This window comes from Rattus norvegicus, chromosome 17 (assembly GCF_021556685.1).
Source record: "Rattus norvegicus strain SHRSP/BbbUtx chromosome 17, alternate assembly SHRSP_T2T, whole genome shotgun sequence".
Lineage (NCBI taxonomy): Eukaryota > Metazoa > Chordata > Mammalia > Rodentia > Muridae > Rattus > Rattus norvegicus.
In genome coordinates, this window is record NC_141550.1 from 78,966,440 (window position 1) to 78,986,014 (window position 19,575).

General features: G+C 46.9%; 1 protein-coding gene and 1 long non-coding RNA gene across 7 annotated transcripts in view; one reads left to right on the forward strand and one right to left on the reverse strand.

Moving 5' to 3' along the window:
• Window positions 1–5,468: 5,468 nt before the first annotated feature.
• On the reverse strand, window positions 5,469–16,623 carry LOC148000287 (uncharacterized). The gene is made up of 3 exons (XR_015641339.1): window positions 15,776–16,623; window positions 12,570–12,812; window positions 5,469–6,399 (listed from the first exon to the last, which is right to left on the reverse strand). It is a non-coding gene; the product is annotated as an uncharacterized LOC148000287 (long non-coding RNA).
• Proser2 (proline and serine rich 2) overlaps window positions 15,914–19,575 on the forward strand; it is a 34,218-nt gene continuing 30,556 nt past the window's right edge. For 3 of the 6 annotated variants that reach the window (XM_087591535.1, XM_087591533.1, XM_087591536.1), the window contains exon 1: window positions 15,914–16,105. The gene's annotated coding sequence lies outside the window, so the exon portion shown is untranslated. 6 annotated transcript variants of the gene reach the window in all.

Here is a 19,575-nt window from a genome sequence, read left to right on the forward strand (position 1 = left end):
TTATAGCCATTGAAGACTTTTTGATCCCCTGGAGATACAGAATAAGGTAGGTGTAGAAGCAACCCAGCCACTGGTCAGAGCACCGCACATAGGATAGTGTGTATGGTGAGCTTCAGAAAGCAGCAACATTTTTACAAAAATGAAAAGAGCACAAGCCAAGGCCCAGGGCTAGAAGGCACAGGAAGAGCTTGGGAGACCATAGTCACAAATGTACGAGCAGGAGACCCAAGGGAGACCATAGTCACAAACGTATGAGCAGGAGATGCTCAGAAAGAAGCAGAATTGTAGACTAAGCAGAAGAATGTTTTTTCTTTTCTTTTCTTTTTTTTTTTTTTTTTTTTTTTTTTTTTTTTTTTTTTTTTTTTTTTGGAGCTGGGGACCGAACCCAGGGCCTTGCGTTTGCTAGGCAAGCGCTCTACCACTGAGCTAAATCCCCAACCCTAAGCAGAAGAATGTAAACCCAGAGAGATCCCACTGAAGTTGATGAGACATTGAACATTTCCAAGAAGACCTTGGCTGTAGGAACCCATGAGGCAGCAAAACCCGAAGCCACATAAACGTGACCTTCCTCCAAAGGCCTTATTACAAGTATAGCCCCTGACCCCTAAACTTTTACGCAAAGCCTCTCAGTTTTGCCTATTAATGAAGAAAAAAGCAGATTTCAGTGGTCGTGCTATACTGTAATTAGTAACAGGCTGTTTTTATGCATGTGTCGGTATGTGCAAGTTCAGGTGCATGTGTGTGCTTATGTGCATGTACATGTTTGTACGTGTGTGTAGAGCCAGATGGCCAGAGGTCAAGTTCAGGTGACATTCATTGGGTGCTGTCCATATTATTGGTGTTTGTTTGGTTTTGGTTTGTATATGTATGTGTTTCTACATGTGTGTGCATGTCCATATGTGTGTGTATGTATGGCACATGTGTGCATGCATGTACACATACATGTGTAGGCGTGTAGGACAGAAGTTGATGTCAGGTGTCTTCTTGGATTTCTCACCATACTTACTGAGTCAGGGTCACACATTTAAAGCTGGAGCATTCAGGATCTTCTAGTCTAGTTGGATGTCTCTCTCCAGGGATCTTTTACCCCTGCCTTCTGAGTGCCGAGATGACAGGCAGCCTACCACACTTGCTTGGCATTTATGTGAGTGACCAGAAATCCCCAAAGATCCTGTTGTCCCTACTTCCCCAGCGCTGGGATTATATGCGTTGTATTTAGTTTCCGGGTTGGGAGGGGAGTTCTGGGAGGTCAAATTCAGGTTCGCATGACAAACACTTGACTCTCTCCAGCCCTCTCTCTTACTTAAACAGAAATAAACTTGGGGGTGAGAACAGCTCACCCCCCCCCACTCCATCTGACCCCTCTGAAGTCCCCAGAAGCAACTCTCTTGCAAGTGGATTTTTGAGAGAAGTGGGTCATCACTTAGCCATCTGGAAAGGACTGCCAAGAAGGCTCCTTCCCCGAGCTGGGTACCAGCTGATCCTGGAAGGCAAGCCTGGCTGAAACAGAAGGCTTCTGAGATAGCAAACAGGGACAGAGATCCCCCAGCAAGTGTGGTCAGCCACAGGCTGGTGCTGAAATGCCACACTGCCTTGGCACATGGCAATCTGTTTCAATTACCAGATACTTTTCACTAATTTAAAGGTATCCATCCGATGCCACTCTAGCTAGACACATCTCTTTGCTGGGCAACAGAATGAAGCCTATAGAAGTAGCATATATATATATATATATATATATATACATATATATATATATATATATACATACCTTTGTGTCCTACTAAGGTGAATGGGTTCCCTTCCCCAATTATCTGTAAGTTGCTTTGTTGAAAAAAATGTGGTAGAGTATTCTATTACTGCCTTGTGTCTTAGTAAAAGCATTTCACAACAACCCAACCTGTCCAGCAGTGTGCCTAGAAATGGCGTATTTTATTGAAGAAAGCCAGACTGGGATCTGGAACCCTGACTTTCTTTCTGGCTCCCTTGGGTCTTCCATTTCTCTGCTGAAGACAGGATAAATAATTCATCTGCTTAACTCTGAAAGGTACTTTTGAGACTCACGCATGGAGACTTTGCTAGGTAAGATGTAGTTCATCTGTTTTTTTAAAAATTTTTTATTAGATACATTTCTTTACTTTCATTTCAAATGTTATTCCCCTTCCCGGTTTCCTGTCCATAAGCCCCCTTCTCCTCCCCTCCCCTCCCCCATACGGGTATTCCCCCTATACATCCCCCTTATTACCACCCCCATTCCCCTGCACCAGGGGTCCAACCTTGGCAGGACCAAGGGCTTCCCCTTCCACTGGTGCCCCAACAAGGCAATTCTCTGCTACCTATGCAGATGGAGTCCAGGGTCAGTCCATGTACAGTCTTTCGGTAGTGGCTTAGTCCCTGGAAGCTCTGGTCGGTTGGCATTGTTGCTCTTATGGGGTTACAAGCTCCTTCAGCTCTCTCAATCCTTCCTCTAATTCTCGCCAAGGGGGTCCTGTTCTCAGTTCGGTGGTTTGCTGCTAGCACTGACCTCTGTATTGGACATGCTCTGGCTGTGTCTCTCAGGAGAGATCTATATCCGGTCTTAACAGGAGGACATGAAGCATGAATCATGCCTCCAAAGCTGCGTGTGGCCTGAATTCTATCCCCTGCCACCTTCTCTCAGAATTAGAGCCACAGGAGGGTTGAGATGGGCTCTCTGCATTGCACATATGCAAATAATCTCCGAGATGCCCTTCACCGAAATCTCAGCTCACAACCACTCCACATGAAAGTGTGCATGTGCGTGTGTGCATGTGTGTGTATGTGTATGTATGTGTGTGTATGTGTGTGTGTGTGTGTGTGTGTGTGTATGTATGTATGTATGTGTGTGTAGGGGGCGCCAGGCTCATACCTGTGCTATCCCACATACATCCTTAGCCCCTGAATTTTCTGAACTCTCAATTTGGCAAATGTATCTATGAAATAAAAATAATTTCCCTTGAGCATGTTTTGAGATTTTATTTGTTTGTTTGTTTGTTTGTTTGTTTAAATAAGGGTCTCAGGTAGTTCAGAACATTTCCTTGACTACCAAGGATGACCCTGAACTTATGATTCTCCTGTATGCTGGGGTTATAGCCATGTGCTACACCTAGTTCACGAGATGCTAGAGACCAAACCTGGGGCTTTGTGCATGCACTCTACCAACTGAGCCACCATCCAAGCTCCAACCTGGATTTTAAAATCGGTTTTAACTCCTGACTTGCCCTGGGCTGGGACCTAATGTGCTGCGGTCAGTGACAAGGCGATCAGTACAGCCCCCAGGGATGGCATTGGAGGTTAAAGGTAAAGTCAGGAGACATCCAGAGACACATGGAGCCTCACCTGCTGCCCCACCTCTCACCAGCTGCAGCGCTTGGCAGAGCCCGCGGTGTGCCGCGGAGCTGGTTCCTGTGTCAGGGGCATGGAGGTATTAGCCTGTCACGAGATGGCCCCAGGTCATGAGAACGTGTGGTCTGGCCCTGCCCCTTGCCACGGAAGCATTCGGGAGAGCAAGCCCTGTACCTTGCCTGGGTAGCACAGGTGGCCCTGGTGGACGGGGTACAGGTGAGGTGGCACCATGGGCATGAGAGCAGCTGGCTCCCACCATTCATCTGCCGTGAGGTGGAGTGGGCTAATGGGAGATGCTCTCCCACGCCCCTCACCACCTGTGGTATTCTGGAAAGCTGGCCGTGGGGTTGGGAGAGCAGGAGAGCTGTCCGTGGCCCCCACTGGAAGAAGAGTGGGTTCTTCACCTTGCCTGGGCAACACAATGGAGCTGGCCCTGACGGAGAAGGTTCGAGTGAGCCAGTCCTGTGGAGTATGAAAGCTGGACCTGTTCCAGCCCCTTGCCCGATGCACCGCTTGGGAAAGCAGGTCCTGACCCCGTACTGGGCAGCACAGTGGAGCTGGCTCTGGACACGTGGGTGCAGGTGAGCCGGTCCCGAGGGCAGGAGAGCAGGGGAGCTGACCCTGCCTCCTACTGATGGTGGCATTGGATGACATAACTGGAGCCATGCTGGAGAACTTGCCCTGGTGTTGCAAATAAAGGGGAGCCCATGCACTGAGGAGCTCAGATACCAGATCCAGGGCTTTGAGTCGGTTCACCCCAACATCTACATCATCTGTGAACTGTTGGGGTGTGGAAAGGGGAGACCCTGCTGATCCAAAACTGCAGGATCTCCATGACACAGGGAGGGCAACAATAGGATAACTGGGAGGAGTCCCAGTGAGGATCCAATATCGATGGAGTCACAGAAGAAAGAGACCTCGGACCAGGCCAATGACTCATTGCAATGAATATTTGCAAGTGAAGACGTGTGGATAGAGGGATATACTGTGGGACACACTGTGACACACTGCAGCTTCCAAAATGAGATGTCTTCTATGCATGTGTGTGTGTGTGTGTGTGTGTGTGTGTGTGTGTGTGTGTGTGTAATTTTGGGGGCAGATTGCAAGGGTGGAGGACAAATACAAGAAGCAGGGGAGGTGAATGGAATTGAAGTGCATGATGGGAAACTCACAAAGAATCAATAGTTTTCAAAATTATCTTCTGTTGGTGTGAATGCAGGCGCACACACCTCGTGATACACGTGGGTGTCAGTGTCCACTTTTCAACTTGAGTCAGGGTCTCTCCCTAACAGCACCACTGGGTGAACTGAGAACTTGCAGGAATCCTTCTGTCTCGGCCTCCACTCTCTCCACAGGACCACCAGGACCACAGGCATCACATTGGACTTCCCGTGGATTCTGAGGGTTTCAACGGAGGTCTTCAAAGCAAGCACTTTACTTCCGGAGTCCTCCCCCAGGCCCTAAAACAATTGTTTAACAGAATGTAATCTAGCAAGGACCTGCTATCCCACTCCATAAATGAGATGACTCCTTGCCTGTGCATCCTGTGGAGCTCTGAGGCAACTCATAATTGCTCGATGACCCCAACTAGGCCTGTTCAGCTTCTTCCCAGGAGAGGAAGGAGAAAGGACAATCAAGGAAAATGTAATGAGTTCATTTTGGTTTTAGGAAGTAGACTGCTGGGCTATCAAGCTCAAATCCACTATGGAACCGTTTGTAGATCAAGGGTCCTTGCTATCTGGAGGCTAGCCTCTGCTTCTTGAAAATGTGGTGTGTAAATACTCCATTGAGAACGAGTGCCCCACCATAATAAGCAATTTACAAGGACGGCCCATCTGTTCCTGCTGGGAGAATTCGGGAGTGAAGCAGCCTGTGTTTGGGGCCAGCTCTTCCCTTAGCCTGTAAAATAGATTTCCATGGAGCTGGGATCTCAGATGCCGTCTCTCTGCTACTTCTGTGTTTTGCCTGAAGGCCGTTTGTCTGTCTCAGGACAAGATGAGACTTTGTCTATGTTAATTGTGCTCAAGCGAATTGTTCTGTTTCAGATCTAATTGGCATGGGGAGCACAGAATCTTTTTATAAGTCTACGCTGTTACTTCAGACTTGGTGTTTAGTTATGCTTTATTGAACACCGGAGAGAAACTTTTGAGGCTTTCCATCAAAATCCTGTTGGATTTTCACGTCCCTCTCAGCCTCTAGTTAAAAGACCAAGATTTTTTTACTCTTGTATCCCTGCACCCTACCCCCAGCATCTCTCAGCATCCTCACTCCGATGATGAATATTTAATAAAGGAAGATTTCCACATCCGTAATGAGATTTTTCACATCCCTAATGTTTATTGCTGCTCCTTCGTCTGTCGTAAAGGTTGTGGTTTTTTTTCCCCACGACTAATTGGATAGGTTTGAAAACGGTCAATAATTGGAGTACAGATACCTTAATTGGCTTCCAAAAGAAAAAGGGTGCAACCAAACTTCCGGCTATGCTGGGTGACCACGAAATTGCAAAGGGCGGCTCTATGGGCTCCTTCCCTAGTTGCTGTGGCAACACACCTGCCAGACGCAACTCCAGAAAGGAAGAGTGTGCTTTGGATAGCAGTGTAAGTCCATCACAGCAGGGAAGCCATGATGTCCTGTGCTGCATCCACAGCCAGGAAGCAGACAGAGGTGAGGGCCGCCTCTCAATTTGCTTGCCCCTTCCATTCAGCCTGCACCCCGATCCATGAGAGGGAGGTGCTGTCCACATTCAGGGCGAATCTTCCCTGTTCAGTTCAACACTGCCGTACACACTCTCATAGATCTAGAAGTGTGTTTCTGTGGTGATTCCAGATCCAGTCAAGTTGACAACGGGGCTTACCCATCACAACTGCTCCGGCAAAGGTCAAACAAGGCAGTGGCCTCAGAGGTAATCTGCTCCTCGCTACACGAACTGCTCTGAGCCAGACATTCAAAACCTTTGGAGCCTTGGTTTCCTCATCTGTAAAATGGGAGCATCTTCCAAGGCTGCTGTGAGAATCAGATGTGAGTGAGTTTTGTGTGCTGTAAAACGATAGAGATAAAAAATGCTGTGGTATTTATTTTATGAAATGGGGGAACAAGCTTTCTGGGGGTTTTGCATTTGTGTATGTATATAGAAGCCAGGGTCAGGCTCACCTGTCATTCCTCTTTAGGCTTGTGTTTGTTTGTTTGAGGAAGAGTCAGCTAGGCTGGCTGACCAGAAAGTCCTCAGAGATCCAGCTGTCTCCACCTACCCAGCACTGGGACAGCAAAGCACCACCATACTGTACTTTAAATATATATATTTATTTGTGTGTGTGTGTTCTGAGGGAGCAAATTCAGGTCCTTGTAAGCACAAATACCTCACCTAGTAAGTTATCTACTTCTCTAGCTCAGGGTCTCCACACCTTTAGAAGAACTTTTAAAAAGAAGGTCAAAGGTCTGAGGTAACAGATTTAATAGTGGTAGACACAATCTGGTCTCGGGAGCACACTGACATGTTTGTAGAAGGGACATTGTCCTTGTCCCACGTTGCCTGTGTGACTATTGATACAACTCCAATATCTATTTGGTTTTTAGCTTCTTGAAACTGCTTTATTAAATGCCAAAATGGAAGGCAAACGATAGTGCACTTGCCTAGCATGCTCAAGTCCCAAGATCCAATCCCTCAGCACTGGAGTCGGGAGACTTTAATTAGCGGGAGTCTAGAACACACTACCCCACTTCTCCATCATATTCAAAAGCAAGGGAGTTTGCATTTTCTCCACGCTGTCAGAGACTTCCAGCTCTGTATCAGCCCCTGCCTGCTTCTCTGCAAATGGTGGGATCTGATCCTCCCCGTTCACTTCTGGTGACTGAAGCACTAAGAGGACCAGAGGAAATTACTACATGATCTGAATGTCAGACATCACAGCCATCTTAGAGCCTAAGTCTTCCCAGACACTTAGATCTTTAGATCCATGTCTCTACACGAAGACATGGACTTCCTGCGCCTCTAGCTAGCTCTTCCCTTCTCCTTCCTCCCTGGATCCTTCTTCGAGGTTCCAGATTTCATCTTGTGAGACTCCAAAGGGCTTCAGAGTCTCGTCTATCCCAGATTTGCCTCAAACCTGCTGTGGAGTCAAGGCTAACCTTGAACCTCTGATCCTCCTGCTTCTACCTCTGAACGCTGCGGTTACAGGCATGCGCCACATGCTATATGTAATGTTCGGTGTTGTTTCCAGACTCCGTACCAACGAGGCAAGCAATCTACTGATTAAGTAAATTCCTGGCTGTAAAATACTTCCCTCTCTCCATCTCCATCCTAAAGCCTCAAATATGTCAGACAAGTGCTCTACCACAGGGGCTGCTGGTGGATTTTTCTGTCTCCCATGGAAGGACTTAACTTGGTTTTGTTTATCCTGAGTTTGTTCCTCTTCGTGTCTGTAATTCTCCCACCCCTGGCATTCCAAAGGGAGAGCATAGCCTCTCACAACCAAATAAGGGTGCAGATGGATGAGTGAATTTAGTGAATGTGATGCCCAGCCAACCATTTGCAGACAAGCTTTTCAATCAGAACCCAGAGGAGGCCCTCAACTATTAAATGAAGCAGAGCATGACAGTGGTTGAAGGTTTTTTGGATCATCACATTGGAGGCCAGGGTGATGGGTCCTTTAGCCCGTGAAGAGGTGTCTCCGTTCATATTCAGCTATGGGGGAAATGCTCACACTGAATGCACGACCCCAACTGTCTAGTGATTGAAAATTTGAGTGAGAGCTAAAAACAAAATCTATAGCCGTCGAATGGCTGTGAGAACAGAAGCCAGGCAGGCGTCAGAGGAAAATAAAAGTGTAAAGGCAATAAATGCATTTAGCCTGCCCTAGCCCCCTGTGAAGCATTTGTGAAGTAAATTAAAAATTTTAAGAAAAAGCCAAGTGGAGAAAATTCCCTCTGCTTAGCACTTTATTTTTTATAACTGGCTTATTTAAGGCTATAAAAACGAAATCGTTTTATTGCTTCCATATCTTGTCTCCAGCAAACTTCCAACAAACTCCCCTTTCCACACAGCAGAGATCAGACTGCGGTAATGAGCACACTCTAAGTTAGGGTCACACACGCCCCAGTTCCGGAGTCAAGATTCAGCCTTAACTCTTCACTGTTTGTTTTTAGGGAGAGCAGTCGATACTGGCAAGGCCTGCAGGAAGTCAGACCCTTTAAATACTGGTGGGAATGTAAGGAGGGGTGTCCATGCCGGGCAATAGTGTGTGTGTGTGTGTGGGTGTGTGTGTATGTGTGTGTGTGTATGTGTGTGTGTGTGTGTGTCTGAATGTGTCTGTGTATGTATGTCTGCTTGTGTGTGTGTGTATATGTGTGTGTCTGTGTGTGTGTGTCTGTGTGTGTCTGCATGTGTGTGTGTCTGAATGTGTCTGTGTGTGTATGTCTGCTTGTGTGTGTGTGTATATGTGTGTGTCTGTGTGTGTGTCTGTGTGTGTCTGCATGTGTGTGTGTCTGAATGTGTCTGTGTGTGTATGTCTGCTTGTGTGTGTGTATATGTGTGTGTGTCTCTGTGTGTGTCTGTGTCTGTGTGTCTGTGTGTGTGTGTGTGTGTGTATATGTGTGTGTCTCTGTGTGTGTGTCTGTGTCTGTATGTGTCTGTATGTGTTTGTCTGCATGTGTGTGTCTGTATGTGTGTGTCTATGTGTATATCTGTGTGTATGTCTGCGTGTGTGTGTCTGCGTGTCTTTGTGTGTGTCTGTGTGTGTGTCTGCATGTGTGTGTGTGTCTGCATGTGTGTGTGTCTGCATGTGTGTGTGTGTCTGAATGTGTCTGTGTATGTATGTCTGCTTGTGTGTGTGTGTCTGCATGTGTGTGTGTCTCTGTGTCTGTATGTGTCTGTGTCTGTATGTGTGTGTCTATGTGTATATCTGTGTGTATGTCTGCGTGTGTGTGTATGTGTGTGTGTGTGTGTGTGTGTGTGTGTGTTTTGTATTGAGCATTTCACACAGGCTAGGAAAGCACTCTACCACTGAGCTTCTATGGTGAACTTACTGGATTTAAAATGTTAAGGGACGGCAAGTACCTGCTCTTGGCGCTGAGGGCTCAGTATTCTGTTGCAACTTCAGGATAACAGGAAAATGACGCTGGGGGAGTTTTGTGTGCTTTTGTCTGGGTTTTCCTGTTGTGATTCTTTATAGGAAGAGTTTGTTTATTTGAATCCTATTTACCAACTTAGAAAATGAAATATATTTTAAGCATCTCAGAGAAACGTCAGGGATCTCTTATCCTCCTCTCCGCTGAAACTGTAACTTGGAAATAGAAATGTGTCTGGTGCATGGGAGCCTGACCTCATGGTTTCCGGCCATGAAGGGAGTTGTTGGATATGGGAGGACCCGGGCACACCTAGGTCTCACTGCCGCACTATTTGAGTGACCATCCCAATTCTCAAACCCAGGGAGAAGAGCTTATTACTCAGAACCCAGGGAATTAACATCACTAGCATTCTGTTCCGGGTCAGAGCCAACAGCAAAGGGTGTCGTGGGTCATATCTAAGTTGTATGGGGAAATGCCAGCCCTCACACTCAGAAATCTGCAATCACAAAGCACTTTACACGAAATGGTATAGCCAGAGTTTAAGTTGGCAGAGGCTGGAGTGTAGCTCGGTTGGTAGTGTGCTAGCCTAGTGCACACGAGGCTGACTTTGAGGGGTTTGGCTTTGGCTGAGGATTTTTGAGGTCTTGTACCTCTTCCAGAACTCTGACTATTAGACTTAGACTATGGGGCTGGATGTAAGACGCATGCCTGTAGTCCCAGCACTTGATATGGGTATGGGAAACACACATTTGTGATCCCAGCACCTGAGAGGTTGGGAGTGGGAAGTTGAGGGCTAGCCTGGGCCACACAGAGGAAACCCTGTCTCTGAAACACTAAAACTAAAGTTCAACAACAACAGACTTTGAGAAACTTCAGGTTTGGCTCAGCGGTGGGCGCTTGCCTAGTGAGCACTAACCAACTAGCTAGTTAATTATAGTGAGCACTAACTAACTAGCTAGTTAACTACTTTAGATGGAGTTTATTTTCTCCCATCTATACTCTTCAAAATATTGACCCGAAATACAGGCAGTACATGCATTTGTGATACTATCTGGTATTTTTTAAAAAGACCCATCACCCCAGGTCATAATTCCCTCTGTCGAATAATTTATTTTCTTAAGCTCTGCTGGGCAGTGGTGGCACACACCTTTAACCCCAGCACTTGGGAAGCAGAGGGAGGTGGATCTCTGATTTTGAGAACAGCCTGGTCTCAGGACAGGCAAGCATAGGGCAGAGAAATCCTATCTTGAAAAAACAAAGCAGGGCTGGAGAGATGGCTCAGTGGTTAAGAGCACCGACTGCTCTTCCCGAGGTCCTGAGTTCAAATCCCAGCAACCACATGGTGGCTCACAACCATCTGTAATGAGATCTGATGCCCTTGTCTGGTGTGTCTAAAGGCAGCTACAGTGTACTCATATATAATAAATAAATAAATAAAATATTTAAAAAAAAAGAAAAAACAAAGCAAAACAAAACAAACAAAAACAACAGAAAAGAAGACTTAAGCTGGTTTGTATTCATTTATACATGTGTGTGGACACCTTTGGATGCCAGAAGATGATGTCAGATCCCCTCGAGCTGGAGTTACAGGTGGTTAAGAGCTACCAACATGGGTGCTGGGAACTGCACTCTGCTCCTCTCTGCAAGAGCAGCAAGTGCTCTAAACCACTGAGCCATCTGCCCAGCCTCTCAATTACTTCTTTCTAGTACAAACCTTGAAATCAGTCAATCTCCTTTTCTTTCTCCCTTCCAATAGACATCTAGGCTGTCAACCTGACACCAGCTGGAGTTATCACAGAGAAAGGATCCTCCCTTGAGGAAATGCCTCCATGAGACCCAGCTGTAAGGCATTTTCTCAATTAGTGATCAAGGGGGGAAGGACCCAGCCCATTGTGAGTGGTGCGCCCCTGGGCTGGTGGTCTTGGGTTCTATAAGAAAGCAAGCTGAGCAAGCCAGGGGGAGCAAGCCAGTAAGTAACATCCCTCCATGGCCTCTGCATCAGCCCCTGCTTCCTGACCTGCTTGAGTTCCAGTCCTGACTTCCTTTGGTGATGAACAGCAATGTGGAAGTGTGAGCTGAATAAACCCTTTCCTCCCCAACTTGCTTCTTGGTCCTGATGTTTTGTGCAGGAATAGAAACCATAACTAAGATATGGGGTTTTGTTTGTTTCCCATTCTCTTATCTCTTCATGGTCTATGTGTATCTCCCTCACGTGAAGGGAAACTGAACAGAGACTGTCAGATGCCGGATTCTCTCCTTTCCTTTTTATCCTCTTTTTAACAGATTTTTATTTATTTATTGACTGTGAGTACACTGTCGCTGTCTTCAGACACACCAGAAAAGGGCATCAGATCCCAGTAGATGGTTGTGAGCCACCATGTGGTTGCTGGGAATTGAACTCAGGACCTCTGGAAGAGCAGTCAGTGCTCTTAACCACTGAGCCGTCTCTCCAGCCCGGACTCTCTCCTTTCAACATTGGCGTTTACTCACCTAAAAACTAAAATTCCTTAGTTTTTGTGGAGAGTATAAAATCCCATAAGAATCACCCATAAACACACCCAGAACAAGTAACTTTGGATTAAGGACTTTCCAAAGCTTTTAATATTGAAATCAGCCATGACTGGGTTTGTCCATGGGTGATTTTTGTCACTGTGTGAGCATCACAGCGCATTTCCATAAATTAGGGAGGCTATGATGTCACTGGTTGGCAAAAATTAAATAGACCACATAAGTTCCATACTGACTAAAATAGTATTTGGACCATATGACTTTTATTTTCATTATAAAATAAAAACATGTTTAACTTAATTTACTAGCATGTCTTTGTTTCATACAGGGTCTCTTATGGCCCCGGGCTGGTCTTGAACAAGTAGCCCAGCATGACCTTGAACTTCTGATCCTCCTGCCTCTCCCCTTCAAAGTGCTGAAACTGAGGGTGTGAGGTGCTCTGCCTGCTGGCCAAGCAGGTGCTGGGGAGCTTCCAGGCCAAGCTTACACATCCTCAGCTCCACGCAGAATACTTTAAAATTTTCATTTTTATCGTGTTCATATTTGTCTCCTATGGAGCTCAGGTGGTGATTGGCTTTCCAGAACCGTAACAAGACAGTTTTAATAAGCTATGGGGAAGGGGCATTGTTGCTCACCATTCTGAGTCCATGGTTGACTGGCAGTGTTGTTTTGGGTCCCAGAGCAATTCATCATAGTAGAGGCTGCTCACCTAAGATTTCCTTTGGAAAGTTCTCTTCAGGGGCTGAAGAGACGGCTCAGCGGTTAAGAGCACTGACTGTTCTTCCAGAGGTCCTGAGTTCAATTCCCAGCGACCACATGGTGGCTCACAACCATCTGTAATGAGATCTGATGCCCTCTTCTGGTGTGTCTGAAGACAGCTACAGTGAGAGAAAAAGAGAGAAAGAAAGTTCTCTTCAGGAGCACTTTCAGAATCCTGAAAGTTGGAATCTTTCTCAGCGCTGTGAGAGAATGGATGTTCCTGTCTCCTTTCCAGCTGAACGATGAAAGCTGAAGTATTCTAGTAAGGGGTAGGGGGCTGGGGGAGCAGGGTAGAGCACAGATATACCTCTATAATCCCTCTATAATTGGGATAGTAGGACCTTGTCTCAAAAAGTAAGAGGTGAGCCAAGAGCAGATGTCAGTGCATTCTCTGTAGTTAAACCAGCCCCTGTGGCTTTCTACAGCCACGCTGGACTAATTCTCACAAACACTGGCGTTCGCTAGTGGGAGGGCCTCTTGGCTGAAATCTCTCATCTTCCGTGATCGTCTCCCCTCCACCCTTACCTGTTTCCTTCTACTTTTATGTGTTTTCTTTCTTTCCTTGACAATTCCACCATCCTTTCATTTCCTCCTTTTTAATTTCATCGCCAAGAAAAAGACAGCTGAAAAATTTTAAAACGCCCCCTGCCGGGTGTTGGTGGTACTGCAGGCCATTAATCACACTCCTGACAGGAGGCAGAGACCCGCAGATCTCTGTGAGTTAGAGGTTAGCCTGGTCTACAAGGAAGTTCCAGGATAGGGAGGAATACACAGAGAAACCCTGTCTTGGGGGAAAACAAGGCAAACCAAACAACCCCCCACACCCCAAAAAAAACCCACACCCCAAAGAAGAGCTTATCAAGAACAATAGTAAATTGAAAAGATATTCTGTGAAGTATTTATAAAAAGCCTGAGGGTTTTTAGGGAGGAGGGGAGGGGGGGTGTTCTTTTGTTTGTCTGTTTGTCTTTTTACCTGATCTGTTTTCTCTTTGTTTGAGACACATCTCATTATGTGGCCTTGGCTAGCCTGGACTACTGTGTAGCCCAGGCTGGTCTCAAACTCTAAGAGACCCATCAGCCTCTACCTCCTGAGTGCTGAGATTAAAGGCGTGTGCTACCACACCAGATCTGACCTGCTTTCTTAAAGACAAGGGGGGCGGGGTGAACTATATTACTTTTAACACACAGCATTTAATATTATATACCTCTTAAAAAAATCACTTAGGATAAATGCATCCACATTTAACACAATATGAGACAGTATTTTAAGAGAGGCGAGAGGGGAAAAAGGGGAGAGTGCAGAAAGGAAAAGCTTGGGTTTTTATTCACCAAGGATCTGGGAACTATGGGATTAAATCCTCTTCTGGATTCAGTTCAGAAAGAGGGGAGTGATAACTCTTGCCTAATTAACTAGCATGTAGATTAAAGTGCTTTGTAAACATTAATTAAAGATGCAAGGAGTTAGGCCAGGCCAATGTGTTATTAGAGAAAAAGTTTTCTTCCCTTTAATCAGGTACTTCTTCTTCCTGGGGAGGACCAAGGTATGATCTCAGGACTAAGGAATTGGACTCAGCCCTGTCAGCTGCCTGTAACCCAGTCATTTGTGTGGCCAGCCACTTCCTTCACTTTCTATTAAATGGGGACACAGATCGTCATGTGGTTGTCATTCAAGCCACAGCAAGCCTTACAATGAATAAAATTCATGCTGCTGGCTTTCTTGCCGATAACATTAGCTTCTGCCTGTTTCTGAGAGGCTGCCACAACGAGCTATTATTATTAGCTATGCAGAAGTGTTTCCGGTGGCAAAGGCATTGCAACAAATGACAGAATCAAAACCAGGCCATTTCTTCAGCCTTGTCTACCTCAGTAGTCCCTCTCTGTAAAATGACCATAAGAAGCCAAACGGCTCAGTCAGCCCTGGAGATGGCTCATCAGATTGAGGGGCTTGTCCTGAGCCCTGAAATCTATCCTACGTGTTGGAAAGACAGCACCAGTTCCTGAAGGCTGTTTGCTGACCTTCCCTTTTGTGACGCAACTCACGAACACACACACACACACACACACACACACACACACACACACATACATACACACACACTTCACACACTTATACACACACTCATACACACACTCACACATACTCACACACACTTCACACACATACACACACATTCACACACACTCACATATACTCACACACACTTCACACTCATACACTCACACACACTTCACACACACTCACACACTACACACACACACTCACACACTACACACACACTCACACAGACACACACACATTCACACACATAAACACACACACATACTCACACACACTCATACACACACATACACACACATACACACACACACACGAATGAAGGGATGAATGAGTGGATAGATGGATCAAAAGAAACCAAAGTCCTCAAAAAGCAAGAAGGATTTTGACATTTTTTTCATGACAAAAAAAAAAAAGATAAATGTTTAAGGAGCTCCATGTCTACTCTGCTGAAAACTTTGTTCAATGTGCACAGGCATGAGGACAAGTAACTCACAAATGGGCAATGCTTACAAGTTCATTACAAGTGAAAAAGCTGGACGTGGTCGCACACGTCTTTAATCCTAGCCTGCAGATGGGTCTCTCTGAATCAGAGTCTGTGTAGTGAGCTCCGGGCCAGCCAAGTCTACAGAATGAGACCCCTTTTCAAAACAAACAAACAAAGACCTAACCCCACCCCCTAAACAAAAATAAATAGGAAAAAAGAAAACATTGTCTGAATGAATTAATGAAATATGTATGCTATGTGCCTTGTTTGAAAGTGTAAGTATTTCATCAGTCACAGCCATTATTATTATTAAATGGATAGTGACTCTTTAGAATAGTGTTGTTGAATGCCTGTAATCCCAGAAGTCAGAAGGCTGAGGCAGGAGGATCATGAACTTGAAGCCATCCTACATAGTGAAATTCTACTTCAAAAAGCAAGCACCAACGGAACTCTCAAAGTTGCTGATGAAGTTGCTGGTGAAGTCCCTTCTTACTCAGGGCTTCAAAAGCATGTCCGCATTGCGACTTCACATTGCTCACCCTCAGTTCAGTCTCACAAGGAGAAGTCCTGAAAGGCCCAGTCCAGGGCTTTGGGCGCTGGCCCTTTAAGTTTCGCGGGGGCGCGCAGACTACCTCTGGCCCACGGGACTCCTGTAGCCGGGAACGCGCTGCCGAGGTGCTGTGTGGCTGGGCGCGCGCGGCCGGCCGGGAGAGCGCGGCAGGGAGGTGCTGGGTGCCAGAGAGCGCGCGCCAGGCAGCACGGGACGATCGGCGTGTGTGCGTGCACGACTTGCTGGCTGGCGGACAGCGTGAGCCCTGCGGGTCTCAGTCGGCGTGGACACCTGCGACCCGCGAAGGGGACTTGGCTCGGTGAGTTCCGCCCCACTGAGCGGGGACAGGCCGGGCGCCGGGAGCGGGGTGCGGGGCGCGGCAGCAGCTGTCCGGATCATCCGGGGCGCCGGGTCCGGGTCTCGGAAATTGGGGAAGTCGTTTGCGCGCAGCTGGGGCGCTGTCGTTGCCCAGGTCACTGCCACCGGATGGCCTTCATCCCGGGACTTCGGGGGTCGCGACGCGTGGCTTTTCACCTTGGGGTTTTCCCGTGGGCGAACGCTCAGTGGTTCCTGGCGTGTTGTCTGAGTTGGGTCCCAGACTCTCAGGCTTTGGTCCCTTACCCTTCCTGGAGCCGACTGCGCGTGAGGACCGTGTCCCTTGCGAGGCTCAAACCTGGAGCCACCTGTTAAACCAGGATCCTGCGCGAATCTTTCCGCAGGTTTTCCGTGCCCCGGCCGGTTCCCCGCAGGTAACTGAATCGCGCGGGGATGTTTGTGTGGGGCTGCGGGGTGACCTGGGACCGTAGGATTAGAAAGAACGAATATGTTGCAAATGGGACAGGGCTTAACAAAAGGCAGTCAAATAAACTGCAGCGTTTCCCCAAGACAGAAAGTTTCCCAGCATTGTTTGACGGATTCTAAATTTAAGCAATTAGCCCCCCTCCCCTAGGCACTTAACCGCAGGACAACTTTTAACTCTTTGCCTGAACCTATTTGGTGCAAAGGAGAAAATGAAGGGGGGAGCCCAAATGTGTGTGTGTGTGTGTGTGTGTGTGTGTGTGTGTGTGTGTGTGTGTGTGTGTGTGTGTGTTTCTCCCCTAAACAGAGTAAAACTTTCAAGCCCTGCTGTGGGAAGATTCCTTCTGGCTCCAGTTTTAATAGAGACAACAACAAAACGCTTTGTCCTGGAACGATCTAGAAATACCAAACCAGGTATTAAGTGTAAACTTGGGGAAAGTGCTTGCAGGATGGACTTTTGTGAAAAAAATAATTTTTCTATGAGGTGCTCCAGTGTGTGCTAAAACTTTGCCCTCGTACTCCGTGCCTGAATGTTCCAGATTGTTTTTCTAGGTGGAGGAGGTACTTTCGTTGGTGCGGCCAATGTGGAAATACAAACAAATGCCCTATTTACTTGGGGTTGGGTGGGAAGGGTGGAAGTCAGGCTGAGACCTTTCTTGCCAGGTTGACAGTGTATGTATGGAATCTTCTGTATTTTCTTGCCCAGAAGAGTAATAGGCTTTTTTTTTTCCAGGGTCTGGATTGGTTCCTTTTAACAGTGCCTCTAGTAAACGTCTCCTGGAAAATTTTGGATGCTGATAATTTGAAAGCATTTTTTTTCTCCATTCATAGAAAACAGACATTTGAAACTAGGATAAGTAACAGCTACAAAGATGGGCTGTGCTTTTGAAAACAGAGTCTCGGAGTCTCGTGCTTCCTCTGTTGCAGAGGGGTTGGCCTGTTTTAAGGGAGGCTTGGTGAGGCCCTCAGTTCCTCCATGGTACATTTGTGGTCTGTCTGACCAGCTGAGCCCTGACTTGCCAATGCACATGGAGAATCTCTAGATAAAGAGCTGTGGGGTCCAAACTGATTAAACCCAGATCTGGTAATCCTGCCTTCGTCGGTGGCTGATGAGACTCCTGGCCTCGGCTCTGAGGTTCTCAGACACCTCAGGAGCCTACAGTTGGCACCTTGTGTTGATCTGAAGATCGGCTCAGGTAACTGCTGGAGGCAGAGCAGAGCCTTGAAACCAGAAGGGAGGCAAGTGGATGACCTGTGGGGAGCAGAGCCCAGCACAGGGAATCCTCTGGAACAAAAAGTTCGAGTGTATCTTATTTGAGCTGTTATGGGATGCATGCCAATGGCATCGGGCCATTTGGTAGGTGCCAGGGGAATCCTAGGAGCATCACAGATCCTGGGTGCTTGGATGGTCAAGGGTAGCATTTGTCTCCATTGCACTTCTTGGTTGCTCAATCATGGCTTCCTCAGGGGTGTCTTACAGAGAGGGCCCTCTGTCCAGTCTCTGAGTGCCTCTGCTCATGCTGGGTTGGCCGTCTCTTATAGCTATATCTGTGGTCTGTCTGACCAGCTCCAGTGTGCTGAGCTGATAGCCTGTCTGTGTGAACCACAGAGAAGTTCCTCCTCCTCCGTAAGGCCATTGCTCCCTCCCGGGGTGACAGCACCCATCTTGAAATTTGAGAGAATTTAACAAAAGCCGGTGTTGTACTAATGGTCTGTACGGCCTCATATCCAACCTTTCTGGAGCAGAGTCTGCTAGGTCTTTGTGAATGGAGCATACCTTAGCACTGGGAAAACTTGATTCTCACCCATCAACCACTCCTGCCCCATCCGGGTCTCATTTAGTTGAGGCTGGTCTTGAACTTGAGCTTGATGCCTGGTAGAGCTTCCAGTCCATCTATCTCTACCTCCCAAGTGCTGAAATGATTCTCATTAAGAAAAAAAAGTTTATTACATGTATTTGTGTGCATACATGTGTGTACATGTGTGTACACATGTGTGTATACGTGCACACGTGTGTATTATGCACGTGTGTGCATTGTGCACATTCGTGTGCATTGTGCACATTCGTGTACATGTATGCACATATATGTGCATGTGCCACAGTGCCCATGTAGAGGTCAAAGGACAGTTTACACGGATGGGTTCTCTTTTTCACGATGTGAACCTCTGGTATAGAACTCAAGTTGTCACATTTGGTGGCGAGTACCTCCACTCACTGAACCATTTCACCTGTCCTATTATCATTTTTTTATTATAGTAAAATATAAAGTACATAGTTACATATATCTTAAAGTCTATTAAAGCGCGACACTAAGTATATTAATAGGGGCATGTAACCATCACACCTGTCTGGTTCTAGAACTTTTCCATCACCCCTCCCCATTAAACAGTCTCCCTGACTCCGTGGGAATGAATGCAATTCATTAGTGGCTCCTGGCAGCCACTAATCTGCTTCCTGTTTCTCGATTTGCCTATCCTCATACAAATGGAATCTTAAAACATTTGGCCTTTGTGGTTTCAAGATTCGTCAGCAGTGTATTGGTCCTTTGTCCCTTTCTTTTGAATACACAGCGTTCCGTCACACGTATAGGTCACATGTCACTTGTTAAGGCCATCCTAATGGTATGAAGTAGTATCTCATTGTGGCTTTGATTTGCAGTCTGCTAATGACTAACAGTGTTGAGAACTGTGCCAGCCGGCGTTCTCCTATTTGCTCTTGTGTGTGTGTGTGTGTGTGTGTGTGTGTGTGTGTTAGGGAGCATATACACAGAAGAGGTCTGTGGGGGCAGGAGGCAGTGTCTAATGTCTTCCTTGGTCATTTCCCACAGTCCTTATTGCCTGAGACAGTGTCTCTCTCTCTCTCTCACTGAGCCCAGAGCTAGGCTGGCTTGCCTGTTGAGCTCCAGATAGCCTTGTGTCTTCCTCCCCCCGCAAAGCCTCTTGTGCTGTGGTTACAGATGTGTGCCAGTGTGGCCAGTTTTTCCGTGGATG